Raw genomic sequence first — 14,248 nt, 5'->3', positions numbered from 1 at the left:
AGCCATTGGGCGTCTGCCTTTGGCTCAGGGCGTGATCCCGGTCCTGGAATCGAGTCCCACGTCAGGCTCCCGGCCGGGAGCCTGCCTCTCCCTCTGTCTGTGTCTCTGCCTCTCTCTGTGTGTCTCTGATGAATAAATAAATGAAATCTTTTTAAAAAATGATATGGGGTCCTCCAGAAAGTTTTGAGCAGGTCAGGAGTATGATCTGACTGTTAAAAAAAAAAAAAAATCCCTTTGGCCACTGTGTTAAAATAAATGGGGGAGGAGGTGGGGACTTTTTACCTTAAAATGCCCTAAAAAATGAGGTGAACAGATAAACCAGCCGTGGTCCATACAGATAATGAAGTATTATTTAATATTTGATGGTTAGCCATCAAGCCATGAAAACGAAGAAACTTAAATGTGTATTGCTAAGTGAAAGAAGCCACTCTGAAAAGGCTCTCGGTACTATAGGATTCCCACTATATGACATTCTGGAAAAGGCAAAACTATGGAGACCAAACGAAGATCAGTGGTTGGTGGGGACTGGAAAGGATAAGCAGGTGGAACAAAGAGGGTTTTTTTTTTTTTTAATTTTTATTTATTTATTTATGATAGGCACACAGTGAGAGAGAGAGAGGCAGAGACACAGGCAGAGGGAGAAGCAGGCTCCATGCACCGGGAGCCCGATGTGAGATTCGATCCTGGGCCTCCAGGATCGCGCCCTGGGCCAAAGGCAGGAGCTAAACCGCTGCGCCACCCAGGGATCCCACAAAGAGGGTTTTTAGGGCAGTGGAAAATACTCTGTATGGGATTATAATGGTGGGTCTGTGTCATTCTGCATTGGTCCAGACCCATAAAACGTACAACCCGCAGAGGGAACTGTAATGTTCACTGGGGATTTTGAGTGGCCATGACGGGTCCTTGTGGGTTCATCAGTGGTAACCCATGCATCCCCTGGGGGAAGGGCTGGTAATACTGGGGGAGGCTGTGTGTTGGTGGGGCAGAGGGTATATGGGAAATCTCTGTACCTTCCCCACCAGTTTGCTGTGAATCTAAAACTGCTCTAAAAAATTAATTCTTGGGGATCCCTGGGTGGCGCAGCGGTTTGGCGCCTGCCTTTGGCCGAGGGCACAATCCTGGAGACCCGGGATCGAATCCCACATCGGGCTCTCGGTGCATGGAGCCTGCTTCTCCCTCTGCCTATGTCTCTGCCTCTCTCTCTCTCTCTCTGTGACTATCAAAAATAAATTTTAAAAAATTAAAAAAAATTAATTCTTTTTTTTTTTTTAAATTAATTCTTAATACACAAAAATTTTAATGAGGAGGGTGGGTGGATGGATGAAAGCACAGATGATGACAAATCAAGCCAAACGTCAACTATGGGCTCTAGGTGGTGGGTGTACAAATGGGCAGTGTTTTCCATTTTTTTTGTACATTTGACAATGGTTATGCTAAGTCGTGCGAGAACCAACTGTATTCGTGTCCTGGGGCTGCTGTGACGAATGACCACAGACTAGGGGGCTTAACACAACAGGAATTTCATTATCCCGCAGTTCTGGAGGACATGGTCTGAAATCAAGATGTCCTCAGGGCCGTGTTCCCTTGAAGGTGGTAGCAGAGGATCCTTCCAGGCCTCTTCCAGTCCCTGGAGGCTCTGGTGTTCCCTGGCTTGCTGTTCCACCACCCCATCTCAGCGTCGTCTTCATATGGCCTTCTTCCCATCTCTCTTCTCTTCTGTCTCTTATAAGAACACCTGTCAGTGGATTTAGGCTCACCTGTATAATCCAGGACGCTCTTATATTGCTCCTATCTTAATTACTTTTGCAAAGACCCCATTTCCAAATAAGACCGCATTTATGGGGCGCCTGGGTGGCTCAGTTGGTTAAGTGTTCGCTTTTGGCTCAGGTCATGATCCCTGGGTCCCTGGATCAGGCCCCGTGTCGTCAGGCTCCCTGTTCAGCAGGAAGTCTGCTTGTCTCTCTCCCTCTGCCCCTCTCCCCACTCGTGCTCTCTCTCTCACTCTCTCTCTGGCTCAAATAAATAAGTAAAATCTTAAAAAAAAAAAAAAGACCACATTCACATGTTTCAAGGGTTAAGACCTGAACATATCTTTTTGGAGGCATAATTCAACCCACAACACAGGCCATGTTTTGTCGATCAGCTGTGGGACTCTCGCACGTGGCACAGTCTCTCTGAGCCCCTCTCAGTGGCACGTAGTAGGTGCTCAATAAACAGAAGCTTTGTTCCCCTCATTCCCAAGAACTCTCCTGGCAGGAGGTCCACTTGTAAGCAACCCCTGGGGACCCAGAGGACACGTAGGAGCATCAGGCACACAGTCTGGTGCCATCTGGAGGAGAGAGCAGTGTCCTAGTTGACGGCCTAGGCTCTGGCATCAGAAGGACAAGGGTTTAAATTCTGGTCTCATCATCTGAAAAACACAGTGCCCTCGGGCAGGGGACTTTGAACCTCTGAGCTTCAATTCCCTCAATTGTAATAAGATGGATGTCATTCCTGTATTCAGCAAATGTTTACTGAGTACCTACTATATGCCAGGCTCTGAGAATGAAGAATGGGGATACAGTGGTGAACTAGAGAGGTGAGGTCTGTCCTCAGCAGAGAGATGAGTGATAAAAACAAGAAATGTGCCATTTAGAGAATTTCTTTTTAAAGATTTTATTTATTTACTTATGAGAGACACACACACAGAGAGAGAGAGAGAGAGAGAGAAGCAGAGACACAGGCAGAGGGAGAAGCAGGCTCCACGCAGGGAGCCCGACGTGGGACTCGTGGGACTCGTGGGACCCGTGGCACTGGATCCCGGGTCTCCAGGATCACACAATGGGCTGAAGGCGGAGCTGAATCGCTGAGCCACCCGGGCTGCCCATTTAGAGAATTTAAATAAGCTGATGGGTTGGTGTAAACAGTTCAGTAGGGAGGGCTTCTTGGAGGAGGTGACATTAACTGGAGTCTAAAAGGAGCTGGCCCTATGAGAACCATCTGGAAGGGCATTCCAGGCAGAGGGAAAGGCTAAGGCCAAGGAGAGCAGTCAGGGCTCCAGGGGCAGGATAATGGACTCATTCACTTTTTCATTCAACAAACATGTGCTCGGCAGTGTGCACCTTCCACAGACAGCCGCGAGTGAAGAACAGAGAGGACACATGAAAACACCCAGCATAGTTCCTGGTGCACGGGGAAATGCTCAGTGAACATCAGCAATTATTGATGGTCAGTAAATTTGGGGATCTCTCTGATTCCTCCCTTCTCAGCGGGCTTCCCCGAGGGAAATACCTCTGCCTAAGACCTTCCTGCCATAATGAAATTGGCTTTCTTGATTTTATTCTGGTTGCAAGATGACACATACCAGAGGGATAAAGCGAAGCAAGTACAAAGAGAGAGAAATACCTGAAATCTCACCTCCTCGAAGAAAGTATAGTTAGCTTGAAGGACATCTTTCTAGATGTTTCTCTGAGCATGCAGGTATGTGCACACATGTGCACACACACACATGCACCCATGACTGCAAACACCTATATATGCACACGTGCTTGCAGTCATGCATATGCAATGCACACATCACACACATAAGTGCCTAGAAGCATGCAAACACGTGTGTATTCATGCCCGTGGATACTCATGTACATGTGCACACATGCATGCAAACACACATACAAACTCATGCATGTCTGAGGACCAGGATTAGGGTGAAGTGAGTGAGGCTGATTTTTTAAGCCAGGGCCAGATCCTGGCTGCATTTAAAAATTTGGCACTTTGCTCCTATGGATTTTTCCATTATTTTGATTTTTAAAAATATTACATTAAAGGGGCGCCTGGGTGGCTCAGTCGGTTAAGCATCTGCCTTTGGCTCATATCATGATCTCAGGGTCTTGGGATCGAGCCCCACGTCAGGCTCCCTACTCAGTGGGGAATTTACTTCTCCCTCTCCCTCTGTGCCCCCCATCTGTTCGTGCTCTCTCTCTAAAATAAATAGTCTTTAAAAAATATCTTGCATTAAAATATTTATCTTGATGGCTGAGTTTTTTGACACCCCCTTAGATTTTGCTCTGAGGTGACTGCCTCACTTGCCTCTCCCTCATCCCAACACACATGCACACTCGTACATACCTGTATGCACACATGTATGCACACACTTATGCATGCACACACATGCACATGAGTTCACACATACACACCACAACCCATGAATGGGTGTGAAGTCAAGTCACACTCTCTTTCCCCTGTCCCCTCCAACCCTTTTTCCTAGTTACTACCCTGCAGTCTGGTGACATCAGCCAGAGCCTTGAAGAGAAAAACATTATACTTGTGAGAACGACCCGCCTTTTATTTTTTTTTATTTTTTTTTTGACCCGCCTTTTAAAATGGAACAGAAGAGAATAGAAAATGTCAGAGCTCAGTGCACAGAGATAGGATAAATATTACTCCCCATCAAACTTTCGCTTCAGTTCTGAACCTGGGTGAGACTACATTGCAATGTGAAAAATTAATGCTCTGATTCATGGTCAAAATGCTTGAAATCTAAAAAAAAAAAAAAAAAAAAATGCTTGAAATCTGTGGCTATATACGATGTTTGAAACCTGTGTTCTTTTTTGTTTTTCTTTCTTCCTTTTTTGAAGTCCCATGTTAATTACGGCATATCCAAAAATTGAACTTAGCTGGGTCCCTGAATATCTGTTTGGAAGAAACTCAACAGAGTCACTTGCTATTTGAAAGCCTGTGTAGGTTTTATATGAAGTAAATATAAATTCGTATAATGTTTGAACAACTGATATTTTCGTGTGTAACTGTTATAGCACCTAAATTTAATTAAAAATGTCTTATATAAACCTTGAGTATCATATATCATATTTACCATATGTTAAAGATTTATTGTGTGTTAAGTATATGGCCATTATTTTGTTTTGAGATTCTTTTTGTTTTTCTGTTAATATGTTGCAGAGGTCACATGGTGTCAATGAATCTAGGTTTGCTCATTTTCGCTTTCTGCTGCGTATTTAGCTGACCCCCCGGGCAGGGACACTTTCACTGTTTTCCAGCTTTCTGTATGGGTTTTTGTCCTGGTGATCATAGTAAGCATAGTAAGCATGGTTGGTGAGGCCTTAAATGAGCATTTAAAAAAAAAAAAGGGGGCAGCCCCTGTGGTCCAGTGGTTTAGCACCGCCTTCAGCCTGGGGCCTGATCCTGGAGCCCCGGGATCGAGAGCCATGTCGGGCTCCCTGTACGGAGCCTGCTTCTCCCTCTGCCTGTGTCTCTGCCTCTCCCTCTCTGTGTCTCTCATGAATAAATAAATAAAATCTTTAAAAAAAAATGAGCCTTTCATACACATTATCTTATGGAGTCCTCATGATATGCCCAATGTACAGGTGAGATAATGGAGACTCTGTGACATTAATTCATGTACCTGAGGGCACACAGCTCACAGATGTCACAGCAAGGACTGGAACCCCAGCTGTCTGATTATGGGGCTCTTCACTACCCTGCATTATGTTTTATAGATCTTTGCATATCCCCAGAGATGGACTCTGTGTGAACAGAGAGTTCACACGATTAAACATTTAATACAGAGATCTGGAACTGCCCTCCAGGAAGGTTGTATCAATTTACACTCCCATGAGAGTGCCACAGGTATGTATACCCAAAATTTCACACATGCTGATAAGCTTGACAGGTAACAATGAGTCTTTAGCTGCTCAATGGTCATACTGTGCATCCTTGCAAGAGGTTTTGTGTCTTTTTATCATTCCTTTGTGGACTTTCTACTTATGCCCTGTGCCAAGTTCACATGTGGGATATTTGTCTTTTTCTTATTGATTCGTAAGTGATCTTTGTATATTAAGGTTCTTAACACTTTATCTGCCATACATGTGGCCAAGAATCTAATCTTCTTTGACCTAGGATCACTTTGAAGGGCCAGACAAGTCTGCTTCATTGTCCACCTGGCCTCAATGAATGTTTTTGTTCTGAGGTGTCCTTGTGGCCAACTGCATTTTATTGGTACCTTTAGAAGCAAAAGTGGAGACCCTGAGATCTTATAAATCTCAGTCTTAACCAAACTGACATTTGAACACCTCAGCTTTCCAGGGCAGGGAAGTTCAGGCCTAGGAGTCAGGAGTCTCAGGTTTGATGCCGGTTCTGCAGCCCAGTGCAATCCTTCCTCCAGGGTAAGAGGAGTTGGAGATCAGTCACCCCTATGGCCCACCCAGCCACGTCCACTTCCTCTAGTAGAATGGAAGCAGGGGACAGAGGGGAAGGGCGGCATCTCAAGCATGGTCAGGGAAACTATATGAGGGGTCCCTGGCCTCAATGGCTGGCAACCCTGAGGGGCCCCCAGCACCTACCTGGCTCAGGAAAGAAAGCCCCTGGCTACCTGGGGCTACTTTTCTCACCCACTTTTTATAGATGATATAGATAGATAGATAGATAATATATAGTATATATCATCTATGGGGATAATTTTACGACAATATGCATGAGCCTCTGTAAAAGGGTCAGAATAGTGTCCGGCACATAGTAGGTGCTCAATAAACCACATCAGCATTTCAGCATCACTGCTGTATTGTTGTTGAGGATAGGTGTGGGACAGAAAAGCAGGGCCCCAGGGCACCTGGAACCAGCCCCAGGGGCAGGTGGGGTCCTGCACGGCAGTGTTTACCTGGTGCCATCTGGGTGGGCCCTCAGGGGAGGAACTGAGGCCCCATCAGCACCCTTCTTCATCTCCAAGTCTCTACCCTGGCCCCTTCAAGGCCCAGAGAAGCCCCCTGGGAAAGTGGCACCCGTGGGGACCGTGCTGCCCAGCACAATTACCGTTTTCATCCTCATTAAACCACATTTTCATTCTAATTAGAGTTTCACTGCCTCCCAGAGAGAAGGGCCGATTACTTTTCAGCATCATTACCAGGCTCTCCCTCCCTCCCTCCCCACCCTGCCCAGGTGCCTGTTCCACACCGGCCAGCCTCTCTCTCTCTCTTCTCCCCCCCTCCCCCCCTTGCCAACTCTTCACGGACCAGAGAGAAGCGCGGAACATTTATTTATTAGTCTCCTATTGGGAGCGGAGCTTGGTGTTAGGGAGCTTCACCCGCAGCATCGTCACCCTACCTTTGCCCTGCTCTAATTGATTCTTTTTCTTCAACACATCCCCCTCTAAACGTGCCCTGTGATTTATTTTTTTCTGTTCATCATCTCTCTCTGCTTTCCCAGAATGCCAGCACCCACCTGCATCCCCGTGGCACTCCTGGGCACGCTGACCTCCTTCTTCCAACAGCCAGCCCCTGGCAGCCAGGCCATTCCCAAGGCCACCAGAAAGTTCTGGAGAGCGAGCACACTTGCTGGAGCAGCCCTTGCCTAATGACTGATGGGGAGTGGTGGATAAATACCCCAGCCCCCTCGCCCACCCCCTGCCGTGGGAAAGTTCTAGGAGGTATGTGATCCACCTGGTGTCTCAGCAGCCCCAGCAGGACTGAGCCTCACTTGCCAGCGGTGGAGACTCACTCGTGAGCAAACCTTCACGGACTGCCCTCCATTCCCTTCCCCACTTCTTCTCTCCCCTGCCCGTGCTTTCTGGGTTCACCTTCCATCAGAATCCATTGCACTCAGGATCTCTCGCCTCCCCCCACCACCACCTCGAGTGAGATGCAGGGAAGTCGAAGAGAGTTTCTTCACTACTCAGCACCCAAAGGATGGGTCACAAGAGAATTCTGGGCTCTCCTTAAAACAGAAGCACCATTTCAACCATGCTGCACCACCCCCTGGGCAGCTCTGACCCACATCTGAAACAAACTTCTGGGGTGCCCCCTTTCAGAGCAGGGGCGGGGGGTGAACTTCCTGGCACTTCTGAGAGGGGCGCTTGGCAGCATGCATTCAAATGGGCCTTGTGCCAAGCCTCCACCATCAGTTCCCTTCCTGGGAATAAGTGCTCTGGAGCATGGAGGTGGGAGCCAGGATGTTTCTGGCAGGCTTGTTTGCGACCAGGCAAAGCGAGAAACCACCCATGTGTCCATCCACAGAGGATGAGGAAATCAGCCACGGGGCTGTGGGACACCATGTGACTTCAGAAAACACGAGATAGATGCCTATCTCAGATTTTTAGGGCTGACAAAACAAAGTACCAGACACTGGGTGGCTGAAAACAAGAGATTGATTCTCCCACAGGGGTGGAGGCCAGAAATCCCAAGGCAGGTGCATGGGCAGGGCTAGCTCCTCCCAGAGGCGCAGAGGGACAATCTGCCCCAGGTCCCAGGCCACCTTCCCGGCCTCTGGTGGCCGTCAGCCCCGGGATGTGCCAGCTTTCCGACCTCTGCCTCTGTCTTTGCATGGCCTTCTCTGGGTCCTGTCTCCTCTTCTAATGAGGACACCAGTCGTATTGGATTTAAGGCCCACCCAAGTCCAGGATGACCTAACTTTAATTTAACTAATTATACCTACAAAGACCCTATCTCCAAATAAGGTCACATTCCGAGGCACTGGGGGTGAGGACCTGAATATATTTTGAGGAGACACAGCTCAGCCTGCAACACTGCCCTGGGATTAATCATAAGGGTGGTCTGATTCCCTTTCGTGATCAAAGTTGGCCTTAATCGGGAGGCACCCCTCCTGCCCTAACCCCACACCTCCATGCTTTAGCACCATCATGGCTTCTCTCTCTGCTCAGCCACTCATCGTTATGTGCTTATAATGTATTTATTAGCACTGCCCTAATTATTTTAGGGGTATCATTTTATTCAATTTTTGCAGTCCAAAAATTATATGTATATAGTATGAAGTCCATACTGTGTAAGCCCTATCTTACAGATAAGGAGACTCATACCTGGGTACACTGAGTCCCTATTTCCAGGTCACTCGGTTGATAAGCAGCAGAGTCGGTCCTGGTGGCCTTTTGTCACAGTTGTGGCTACTGGTTATGACTTCCCCGGTGACAGTGTGGACCTGCCATGAAATACACACACAGTCATTTATATTTTCCAACAATGTTGCAAGGCAGAAATTACACTCATGTCATAAACGAGGAGGCCAAGGCAAGGAGAGGGTATGTAACTTGACTAATGGCACCCAGTAGGTGTCCAGGCAGGGATTTGAGCTAAACATGTGGCCTTTTGGGGAAGCCTGGGCTCCATTTCCTGGCAAATAGGATAGGGTCCCCTCCAGCCCAGTTGCTGTTCTGTAGCCACAGGACCACACAGGGCCCAAGTCTCTACTTCTGGGGTCCGAGCTCGGACGGTCAAGGCTGCCCAACTGGTGCCACCCATGGGCCCCATTCTTGGAGCATGCTGGGACCCAGCAGCCAGGGGCTGGAGCCCTCGCCCACCTTAGGGCCCACCTCAGCCTCCAACTGCCACACACCAGGGACCCAAGTCAGCCTCCAGGTCCTTCAGAGCTTAGGGATCTCCAGGCAGCTCCCTCACCCCTCAGGGGTTATTAATTAATGCTAATTAATATCTGTGTTCGCAGAGCCAGCCAGGCCCCTGGGCCTGGAGAATCTGAGAACGGAAAATATGAGAAAGCTGGCACCCTGCCAAGAAACATGGATCATTCTGACTGGCTTGGGCTGGTTAGTGGAGATGGGTTCCTAGTAATGAGAAGGGGACACTGAGACACAGGTGAGGACCAAGCCGCCCCAGGCAGTTTCAAAAATGGTTGCCAGGTGAGGGGCGCCTGGGTGGCTCAGTCGGCTGAACATCAGACTCCGGGCTTCAGCTCAGGCCTGATCACAGATCAAGCCCCTGCATCAGGCTCTGCACTCAGCACAGGATCTGCTTCAGATTCCCTCCCCTTCTCCCTCTGCCTCTCCCCTCCCACCCACCCCCTGCTCCCACACTCGCTCTCTCTTTAAAATAAGTAAATAAATAAAATATTTTTAAAAATGAATAGTGTTTGCCATTTGAAAGAACGAGGAGACGAGCTTTGGAGACCCATGTGCTATGAGTCCCACGCCTGAGCCTCAGTTTCCTCATCTGTAAACAGGATGAGAATCTTTTCCCTTAAACGTCGGTGTGGGTGTGTGTGCGGAGCTCATCAAGCTTTTAAGCATGTAAAAATGCCTTGCACGTAACGCCTCCTTTCCCTGGCTGCTCACGGAGAGGCCTCGTGCAGCCAGGTGACTCAGTTTCCCTTTGGGGGCACACGAGGCAGGGGCAGGGCACCTCCCTGCTGCTGCTACCTCTGGGTGGGTCCCCGGGGCAAGGCACGACCTCCCCACCAGGCCCGATCTCTGGGAACACCGGGAAAGATCATTTCCAAACGGCCTAATTAATAACGCCACTGCTCGCATGGCGACGAGACCATTCTGGCCCCTGATTAAAAACAGAAGTTTCCCCCACGTTTGCGGAGACGGAGCAGAAGGGAAAACAAAGACGTGCACACTCGCGCCAGATAAATACAGACGCAAACACATGCACGGCAGATAAACACACACTGGCACACCAAATATACACACAGCCGGCTGCGGAAATCCGGGTGGGCTGGCACGGCCGGGCTCGGGCGGCCCAGGGACACCCCCGCCCCCCCCCAACAGTCAGCCACACAAAAGGTGGAGGAAGCACCCCCCACCTCCCGTGCAGATGCTGCCAGGCCCCGACCACATCTGGGCCCCCACCGACCGCAGAGAGCACATGGCCACAAGCCAGGAGTGTGGGAACGGGTGCCCCCCAGGAGCAGCCCCTCGGCCCACGAAGGGACAGAAGGGACCCGGTGGGGAAAATGCTCCTGCTCTTCTCCCTGCATGTAGGCTGGGAAGTTCAAGATCACCATGGGATTCAGGGGAGAGGGCCCTCTTCCGCATTCACGCATACATGGACAGCAGACAGCGACACTGGGACAGCCGCCTTCCCCCGTGACCTCAGGCGACAGAAAGAGGGCAGAGGAGCTCCGTGGGGTCTCTTTTACAAGGGCACTAATTCTACACTCCATGCCCATGACCTAGTCACCTGCCCAAGGTCCCGCCTCCTAATACCATCACCTGGAGGGGAGAAGGATTTCACCACAGGAATCTGGGGCCAAATGCACAAATATCTATTTTATTTTATTTATTTTTTAAAAGATTTTATTTATTTATTACAGAGAGAGAGACAGGCAGAGGGAGAAGCAGGCTCAGTGCAGGGAGCCGGTCGCGGGACTCCATCCCGGGTCTCCAGGATCACACTCCGGGCTGAAGGTGGCGCTAAACTGCTGGTCCACCAGGACTGCCCACAAATATCTATTTTATTTCCCAAATAAACCATATGCCCTCTGACCCTCGTGTCAGAGAAAGCTTGTGGGGGGCCAAACCAAGACGCCCACAGAGAAGCACGAATGCACAAGTGTGCACTGGCCAGCGTGTGTACGCGCCAGCAAGGTCCGCTGCAGCAGTGCTCAAAGGGGGTGATCCTGCCTGTCGGCGGCGGTGGTGTGGCAAGTTCTGCAGACATTTCTAGTTGTCCCGGTTGAGGAGGGGGAGATGCTCCTGGCATCTCATGAGTCAAGGCCAGTGAGGCTGCTAAAAACCCTACAGTGCACAGAACAGCCCCCTCCCCACCCCCTAGCAAAGACAGATCTGGCCTGCGATGTCAAGTGCTGAGGCTGAGAAACCCTGGTCTACAGGAACCCAGTGGATTGTACACCTTGGCACACCCACTGACCCCCATGTGGAAAAAGCCGAGTGCACACACGTCAGCCAAATAAAGAGCATGCAGTGGGATTCACAGGCCACCTCAGACCACAGAGAGGCACCGTGTGCTGGACCCTCATAGTAGAGAAGCAGCGGGTACATTCCAGCCCGGTGTATTTCCCGCAGGGATGTGTAGACCACCAGAGAGGACCTGCACTGCCTGGAGGCCTCCTTTCCACCAGGTTCATCCAAGGGCTTTTCATGAGAATAACTCGTTCAATCCTCACAGCCATCCTGGAAGATGGTTCAATGACAATTGTGCACGTCTTACAGATGAGGAAACTGAGGCCCAGAGAGGGGAAGTGTGTGGCCAGGGACCGAGCTAGAAATCCAGATGCCCGGGGCACCTGAGTGACTCAGTGATTGAGCGTCTGCCTTCCGCTCAGGGAGTGATCCCGGGTCCTGAGATGGAGGCCCTTGTTGGGTTGCCAGTGGGGAGCCTCCTTCTCCCTCTGCTTGTGTCTCTGTCTCTCATGAATAAGTAAATAAAATCAAAAGAAAGAAAGAAGAAAGAAAAGAAGAAAGAAAGAAAGAAAGAAAGAAAGAAAGAAAGAAAGAAAGAAAGAAAAAGAAAGAAAGAAAAAGAAAGAAATAAAATCCAGATGCCCCCCCCACCCCCCACCCCCCTACCCCCCGCGGTATGCGTAAACAGAGAAAGCAGGGTGGAAGGGGACCCCCCCACCCCCTCCACCTGAGGGGGGGAAGGTCAGGGAAGACTTTTGCTTTCCAAAAGAGATTCCTATATCACTTTGCGTAACTAAGAAATCACTTTTGCACGTTTTATAAACCAGCTGAACCAGGAGTCGGACATACCTAGCACTCCAGCTGCTTTCTGCCCGTTTTCTGGCTCCGTGAATCTGGACGAGCCATGTCGCCTCCCCAAGCCTCAGTTTCCCCATCTGCAAGATGGGGGTCCACCCACTCACTATTCCAGGAGTGTGCTCCAGGCCCACTGGGGACCGAGCCCTCTCCTCAGCTCCGGCCTGGGCAGGGTTAAGGCGGGAGGGGTGCACGGTGAGCGCTGCACCTGTCCCCCACCTTCCCCCAAGCTTGGGGCCGCTTCGCTAGTTTTGGGGGGGCAGGAGCAGGCGGGGGCCCGGAGCCTTCAGCTCCCCCCAGCCCGCCGGCACACCGTCCCCGCGCCTCTCGGGCCCCAGGAGCTGGTCCCGGGTCCCAGGGCTTGAGGCCGGCAGGCGGCTGCGGCGCGGGCTCGGCCTGGAGGCGCCTCCCCCGCCGCCGGGCGCTGGATTTCCCCACCGCGCTTCCCGCCGCTGCAGCGCGGGGAGCGAGCGCCACCTGTGGGCCACCGGGCCGAGGTGCGTGCGACTCCGCGAAAGTGGGTCGCCTCGGATTTCTCCCCACGGAGGGTACCCGGGGCCCCGAGCCGAAATGGAAACAGCTCCCGCCCGTGAAATTCTGCTCTGCGTCCCCCTTTTCCCAGGCGCTGTTCCCACACTTAACCGTGTCTTCCATTTAACCTCCAACCACCACCGGCAATGCACATTTACTGAGCACCTACTACTGTATACCCGGCTTCAGGGACACAGAAGGAACAGGACAGGAAACCTCCCCGCCCTTCTGGAGCTTACCAGCAGAGGCCAAGACAGAAGAGGAAGGGGCCGCGACCCATAAGACCATGGCTGGCCCAGTGGTTTAAAGGAGGAAATAAAGAGAGGCATGAACTAGTGGTTGTGAAGGGGGACCCTCCTCTGGATAAGGTCAGCGGGGAGATTCTCTGGGGCACACTGTCCGCACTGAGGCCTGAGGGGACGGGCCCCAGCCATGCCGAGACAGGGCCAAGGCCGTCCAGTGGAGGGCACGGTAAGTGCAGAGACCTGGGGGCAGAAAGGAGTTTGGGGTGTTGGACAGCACAGGATGACAGGGTGGCCCGAGCTGAGAGTTGAGGGAGAGCCGGGATAGGATGTCAAGGCCCCTTTGGAGACAAATCTGACCCCACACTACAGAGTGGAGAATAAACACCAATCTGAGTTGAAAGTGCTCCATCATCACCCAGCTCCACAGATACCCTCCTGCCACCCCTACCCAATCACGATGCCAGCCCAGGACCATGTGTCCCCCCCACAGAGAAAAGTGTCAGTCCACATGTCACACCTCACTTTCTGAGCCCTTGCCTCTGATATATTCATTCCAAATGTACCACCAAGGGGCACTGCAGAGGAAATGAGGTGCAAGGAGTGGCCTAGGGCTTGGGGACACCCAGAGTTGGCCTCAAATATGCCCTTGGGGGATGCCAGGGGCTAGATCGTTGGCAGAGAGACAAATCATGGACCTGCATGTCTCAGGGCTCTCAGGGTGCCAGCTGGCCCATGCCAGGGACTTCATGGGCGCTGGGACAGGGGGTCGGCTCTTCTGGCAAAGCCGCCACCTCGTCCCCTGGCTGCCCCCATGCGAGACCCAATAACCACAGAGCCAGCCGGGCTCCTGGGGCCTATGCCTCTGGGCTGAGGTGAGCACCCCCACCAGAGGGCATCCTCTATCCTCTCTGACCCCCCAAGACTCCCCCATCCTCCCTGTGGCCAGCCTGTGTCCCAGGCATCCTCAACTCCTTTTAGGGCTGGGATCTCTGTCTCAGCTTCCCTCAGCCAGAAAGTC

General features: G+C 51.2%; 1 long non-coding RNA gene across 1 annotated transcript; it reads right to left on the bottom strand.

Annotated features, from left to right (window-relative positions):
* Positions 1 to 1,172: 1,172 nt before the first annotated feature.
* On the bottom strand, positions 1,173 to 12,840 carry LOC112666626 (uncharacterized). The gene is made up of 3 exons (XR_003140921.3): positions 12,449 to 12,840; positions 8,801 to 8,919; positions 1,173 to 1,735 (listed from the first exon to the last, which is right to left on the bottom strand). It is a non-coding gene; the product is annotated as an uncharacterized LOC112666626 (long non-coding RNA).
* Between the last annotated feature and the right edge of the window lie 1,408 nt (positions 12,841 to 14,248).

Source organism: Canis lupus, chromosome 20 (assembly GCF_003254725.2).
Source record: "Canis lupus dingo isolate Sandy chromosome 20, ASM325472v2, whole genome shotgun sequence".
Lineage (NCBI taxonomy): Eukaryota > Metazoa > Chordata > Mammalia > Carnivora > Canidae > Canis > Canis lupus.
This window is presented reverse-complemented; position numbering and strand designations above follow the sequence as displayed.